A 6,885-nucleotide genomic window follows, 5' to 3' on the forward strand; every position below is an offset into this window, starting at 1 on the left:
TTAACTAATGTGAGGTGAGTCCAGAGATGTGGAACATTTAACCCCTCACACAAGCCAAAACGAGTCCACAACTCAGAAATTAGTGAGTTCTAAAAAAAACACAAAAGGGTTTCCTTGTGGAGCCTTTAACGCTTATGTCCTGTAGACCCCTCCCCTATTTAACGTGGTGCTGAGCTTGCAAGCACAGGGTAGAACGAGGGGTCGGTGGATTAGCGAGTCCAATAACCCAAGATAGTTAATTAGATCTATTAAAGACTAAGCCTGCCAAATGAATACTAACAGAGATTACACCCTAGTATGAGTTTACGCATGTGTTGTAAAATGGAAGTACAGAAGGAAACACACAAGCTCAACACGAAAGATGTTTGTTTTAGATCCAAATGAAATGTTATCAGCTGATGAAGATTACCTAATGATCCTCGCAATGCGCTTAGTAGATTCTTACCTTTTTCTGACAACTTTAGCATGCTTTTCCCATTATTCCACAAACTGCTACTATGTTGTTCAAAAAAAATAAAATAAAAAACACAGAAACACTAGAAACTGCTAACAGTCAGCAGAAAAATCAGAAAACACGCAAATCAATGCAAAAAAATTTGCCTCTGTCAGTAGAGTTTCGCGCAAAATTTCTGATAGTCCGCACGAGGAAGTTTTACGGCCCGCGCGAAATCAAATCCGGCTCGCGCGAAATTAAATTTGGCTCACGCGGAAAAATAAAGTCTCGTGCGAAGATTCGCGCGCCAAAGAACTTTCTCGCGTGACGTAGAAAGAATCTTCGCGCGAAGATTCTAAATCCTCGCGCAAAAATGAACAGTTTTGCGTGAAGATTCGAACCTGTATGGAACAGTACGGACAGAGCACAAAAAAATGATTTAAAAAAATAGAAAGAGGCCAGAAAAATTGATTTTCGGGCCCTACGGTGGGCGCCAGAAATGTATGCGTGAAAATCAGGCCTATGCTAACACACACACTTCAACACGGTCCTTATTTGTGGATTCATCGCGGAATGAACATTGAATTGTTCATCCGAAATTTGCCCTACAAAGGGACCTGTTGCCTTCTATCTAAAGGGATTTTCCCTGTTAATATCCTCAGAATTGAGGTATAGGCAACCAGACCCTCTAAGAACGAAGGATTTGACAATGGAATTAGGCTAAGAATGAGTATACAGAGTAATCTAAGAAATGAAAGATGCAATGTAATCTAAGAACAAATGAAGCAAACTAGATTAAGCATATGCATGATTAAACTAAAATGAGATTAAACTAAAACATGAGAATGTATGCAAGAAATGTAAGTAAATATGAGCATGAATTTCAATAGCAATTCGATAGCAAATCAATTCATCCTCACCAAATGAAGAGATGAGGGTCTCTTAAATAGAGTTTCCTGGAATCCATCAACGGTTGAGATCGATTCAGATCAATGGTTAGGATTGAAGATGAGTTTCAGTCATAAAGGGAGATTCCCAAATTAAAGGGAGTTAACAGACTTAATTTGAGATAAATAAGGAGTTAACTGTTTTAATTTGAGTAGAAAAAGGAGTTAACTGTGTTAACTCATTTTTGATCAATAGTGAACTGGAAATTCCTCTTTTTGAACTGAAGAGAGATTTTGTTGAGATATTTAATTAAATAAAATGAAATATTCTCTCATAATTACTTTTTCTATTTAATTAAATAATCTTTAATTAATTAGAGACACTTTTGTTTAATTAAATAAGTTTATTTAATTAATTAGGAATGTCTTCCCATTTAATTAAATAACTTTGTTTAATTATTTAGAAGTAAGTACTCCATTTAATTAAATAATTTCTTTTAATTAATTAGAAATACCTTTCCTATTTAATTAAATAATTACATTTAATTAATTAAAATAGGCATATTTATTAAATTAAATAAATTTAATTCCATAGTACATTAGCCTTAGGATATAATTTAATTTAATTAAATTATAAATACTTAATAATTAAATTAAATATTAATCAAGTAGGTTTAATGTAACTAATATGAGTATGTACTATAGGAATTAAATAAGAAATATGATGAATGCAGATTAGGGTTTTTCTACATCTAACAATTAAGTCAAGTAGCGAATAGCAGAATGAGAATTGCCTATTAGAATAGGACTTTGAAATTATCAGAAATAGACTAGAATTGGTATAATGGAAATGAGCCAATTTTGGGGTATTACAATAGGTATCAATGTACAGGTTAATAATGTTAGTCGTGGCTAAGTTACGAACATGATGGGATGTAATAACATGGGGTTTTGATTTCTGCTAGGGTCAATGTGTTTTAAATTAAAATGATCCCATGGCCACCTTTTCTATCTAGTGGACGGGTTCACATTATAAAGTGAACATTCATTGACACAAAAGCAATTTCTAATTGGATATATTCAACCTCTTTATCTAGCATTCTATTTCCATGAGCACATTGGATACCTATGATAGTAGTTGGCTGAATTTCTTTTATAATGTATATGTGTAGACCATTACAAATTCAATTAAGGAAATTGGTATAATAGATGTGTAATGTATTCATTGATAATATTGTACAAATGAAGAGGGGATTGTTGGGTATTCATTGAGAACATGACAAAAGGTGGACAACAATGTGAAATAAAGTAGTACAATGATCACAACTCAAGTAGACTATCAAGTTCATGAATTCATTGATGACATTAGATTACTTTGTCTTCACTATGTAGGATTAGTTTTGTAATGTATTAATTGGCAGTGCAATGTGAATACATTAGAAAACCAATTATGAATGTTGCAGAGTTAGTGAATTACATTTGATTAGTGGAAACATCAGCTAACTAATTGGACATTATACTTTGATTTGTAGGATTAATACAATGAATACAACTTTTTAGAATGGGCAATATATATCCCTGATGAATACATTACAAAATAAAATGTGAATTATGCAAACTACATGTACTATTCTACTCATTGACAACTTAGAAATGTACTAAACTCTAATGCAATCCCAATTATGTTATGTAGTCATAGACGAAAATAATTTTGAAATGTACTTAGCGGCACATTAGTAATGAGTGAACACAAAAAAACTTGAAAATAATCGTGCAATAGAAGATAATAAAATGGAAAAATGACTTGCATTCAATTTTATGGTAGCATACATTTTTCATACAATAACAAGGAAAAATGAGAATTGTACAAAGACAAAAATGGTAATAATGACCATGTACCATTCACTTAGCAATCAAAGCAATTAAATTGAATAAACTAAGTTTCTAAGAAGTAGTCAAAGTAGTAAAATTGTATAAAGTACAATTTTAAGAAGTAGTCAAAGTAATAAAACTAGATAAAAATTAGTTTTTACAAGCGGTCAATTTGCAAAATAACTATGGATAAATTTGGAGCATGGGAAATACATTTAGGAGGCAAACTTGTACATGTAGATTAAAAAAAGTGACTTTGAAGCAGTGAAAATTGGTATAAACAATGTAGAACAAGCACTAAGACTTGGAAAAGAATGTGCATTCCAAGCACTATAATAGGAAACAAAAGTTGAAAAATAATGTATATTCGAAATGAAAAAATAGAAAATGGAGCTGGTAATTAAAGTGCATTCCAACCATTAAAATAGAAAAATAAAAATGAATTGAATAGTGTGTGTTAACCTGGAAAAGAATGTGCATTTGACCACTATAATAGGAAATACACCTATTAATTAAAGTGCATTTGAAACACTAAAATAGGAAATAAACATGAATTGGATAGTGTGTTACCAACTTGAACAAGCATGGAGAATTTGCAGACTAAAGAGAATAAATCAAGACGACTCAGACAAGGAATTTACAAAGTTATTAAAGTGGTATTGTATCGTTCTTATAGGAATTTTTCATACAAGGAATGGTTTTTCATTTTTAATTTCAAGTTATGGTGGGATGTTATTGATCATTTGATATAATAAATTGTATTTAATGTCCGCTTCATGCCATGGCTTCCTAGACTCAAATTTATATTATTTGTGCCTTCTTTTTTCCTACATCCATATGTTTAAATAATTTCATTTTTAGTGCTTGCATCTATTAAATTTAATTCAATTAGTGAGCTTGACACCATTAATTGTGCATGCAAGTAATGGAATTGAAGTTGGGTTAAACATAAGAAGCTGCCACATTTGTTTCTGGTCCATGTATAGAAGGGAATGAAAAAATAATTGGTTTTAAACCAATAAGTGTGCATATTTGCATGTAACAAAAATTGTAATGCACATATAACCATGCATGTGTGCACTTGAATGTGATACAAAGTGAACACAGATGCAATCACTTAGTATTTTGAAACCAATCATGTAAATATGCATTTATGTGCAATAACATATTTTTTATTAATAAAAATGGCACTTTTTTTGTGTAATGATGTGCTAATTTTAAACATGTTTGTACCAATAACATGCATTGGTGTTCATGTTGATTTCTTTTGGCATGTCTCTATGTAGGTACTGAGGATTTTTAAGGGTAGTTAATGGAGGGTAAAGGTAATGGTTAACATGGAGGTTATGCATATGTGAGCAACAAATGACTTGTTTCCCCTAGTAAGTTTTTTTACAAAATATTATTTTCATGTTGGTCGCCATTAGTCTTCACTTGTGATTCTATGTATGGGACATACATGTGATTGGAGGTATTAAAGTGAAGTAGTATCATATCATTCCAAGATATTTTGGTGATCAAAGTTTCAAATTATGATATTGGAAAATTCTAACTATATCTGGAGTAATAATCTACACTATGTCAAGGAAATATTTAATTGTTTGATTTGAAGGTATATTGATTTTGACTTGATGAATTATATTTATTTCATATTTAATTTTATTATTATTATCATTTTATATTTTATTATTATTACTAATAGTATTCATACATTATAAATATTATATTCATTTATAAAATATATTATATTATTATTTTATTATAATATTTGTAACAAAAATAATAAATAATAAATGAAGTTATAATTTATCCATTTATTAATTTTTATTTTTTTATTATTTATTATCAAATTTCACTTTAAAAAATGAGAGGACATGATAGTCTACCTTGCTTATCTTCGAGCTTTGAGTGAATTTGGAGGAATAGATACCCCTAAGTCCATGGTGCTTAACCTAAGGGATGAGCTATAAGGTTGAACCTTCAAAAAACAAAAGAGAGGACATGAAAACCTACCTTGCTTGCCCATATGCAATTAGATGTTTTCTTCTTACAATTCAATGGATGCACCTTTATTTAGTTGTAAAACAACAAGTCAAAATCCAAATTAGAATAATCATATAATTTTAAACATGAACTTATCAAATTTGGCAAAAATTCATTACATAATTCAACTTTAAATCTTAAGAATAATGAAAACAACAATATATCTATCTTGATTTATTTTAGTAGGATCCTAATCATGTATTGAGTATTGCCTTTGTTCATTTATAACTTCCAAAGATATAGAATCATTGCTTTAATTCTTTTCTAGTAATTATAATGATCACCAAGAATACTCTTGGTGACCAACATTCACTAAGAATGCCCTCTAGCACCGACACTCACTAAAAGATTTATGAATTTTATCTTTTACTATTTTTCTCTACATATTTTTTTTTAATATTGTCAGTATTCATTTAGTTATTTATTTATTCTATCTTTTCTAGTTCTTACCTTCTATTTTCTTTAGTTTTTTTAAATTTTTCTTTCTAGTCTTTACTCTTTGTATTCATTTTTGTTGTATTTAGTATCCATTTTCGTTTGATTTTATATTGTTTTTTTTTGGTCTTTATTGTATTTTCCATAGGCTATACTATTGCAATCACTTGTGCTTAACTAATGATTAATATTCTTTATTTCAACCAATTAGATGTAAGTGTTTTCTATATTTTATTTTCAATTTAAATTCTCCTAAACTATACGTGTGCATTTTTTAATATCTAAACTTAAAATTTTTATTTTACTTCAACTTCAATTTAGGTCTTATAGGAATGGACAAAATATTTCAAAATGTCTATAAGAAAATATGAAAATATTAATTAGTAAACATGTGCTTATTCTTTATACTCAATTTGAATTAGTTTGTTTATAATAATTTAAATTCACTTTAGTTAGATTTTAAAATTTATTTATAAAAATGTTATAGTTAGTATTTTATTTGATTTAGTATTATGGATTTTTTTAAATTTTAATTTAATATTGCAATTTTTTTTTAGTTTAAACTTTTTCTAACTTAAAATAAATAAAATATTCAAAAGTTTCATCTAATTTTTTTTTTTTTTCAAAATATTAATTAAGTTATGACTACAACCAGTTCAATTTTCTATTATAATTTTTTTTTTAAAAAAAATCTTTGATAAAATCATGTGCTATTCTACCTAATAAAAAAATTACAATTATGACAAATACAAGCCACTATGTGGCACTTGTTTTGCTTTTGGTTTTCTTTTTCTATTTTAGATTTGTTTTCCTATTGGGATGGGTATGATCTTTCTCTTACTTTCTTAATTTTTTTCTTAATTTGTTTTCTTATTTTTTGTTTGTCTTTTTATTATTCCTTTTTATATCTATTTTTTGGTTTTATATAATCTTGTCCTTTTCTTTTCTTTTTCACGGTAGATCATAGAGTGGTCCAAAATCTTGATTCAAAAATTTAACATAGTAAAACAAATGAACATTTAAAAATGAATCTAATAGATTGTGAAAAAGTGGTGGACCCTATAAACATAATCACGAGAACATATAATAGGTGGTTAAGTGAGTTGAGATCATTCATAGGTAGTTATAATTGGAAAACTTTATTACAAAATTTGTTGAGATTTTTATTTATGATTTTTTCTATTAGAATAATCATTCAAACACCCAGGGTCCTAA

Source organism: Cupressus sempervirens, chromosome 8 (assembly GCF_028749045.1).
Source record: "Cupressus sempervirens isolate cs-2001-9-10 chromosome 8, ASM2874904v1, whole genome shotgun sequence".
In the NCBI taxonomy this organism is placed as follows: domain Eukaryota; kingdom Viridiplantae; phylum Streptophyta; class Pinopsida; order Cupressales; family Cupressaceae; genus Cupressus; species Cupressus sempervirens.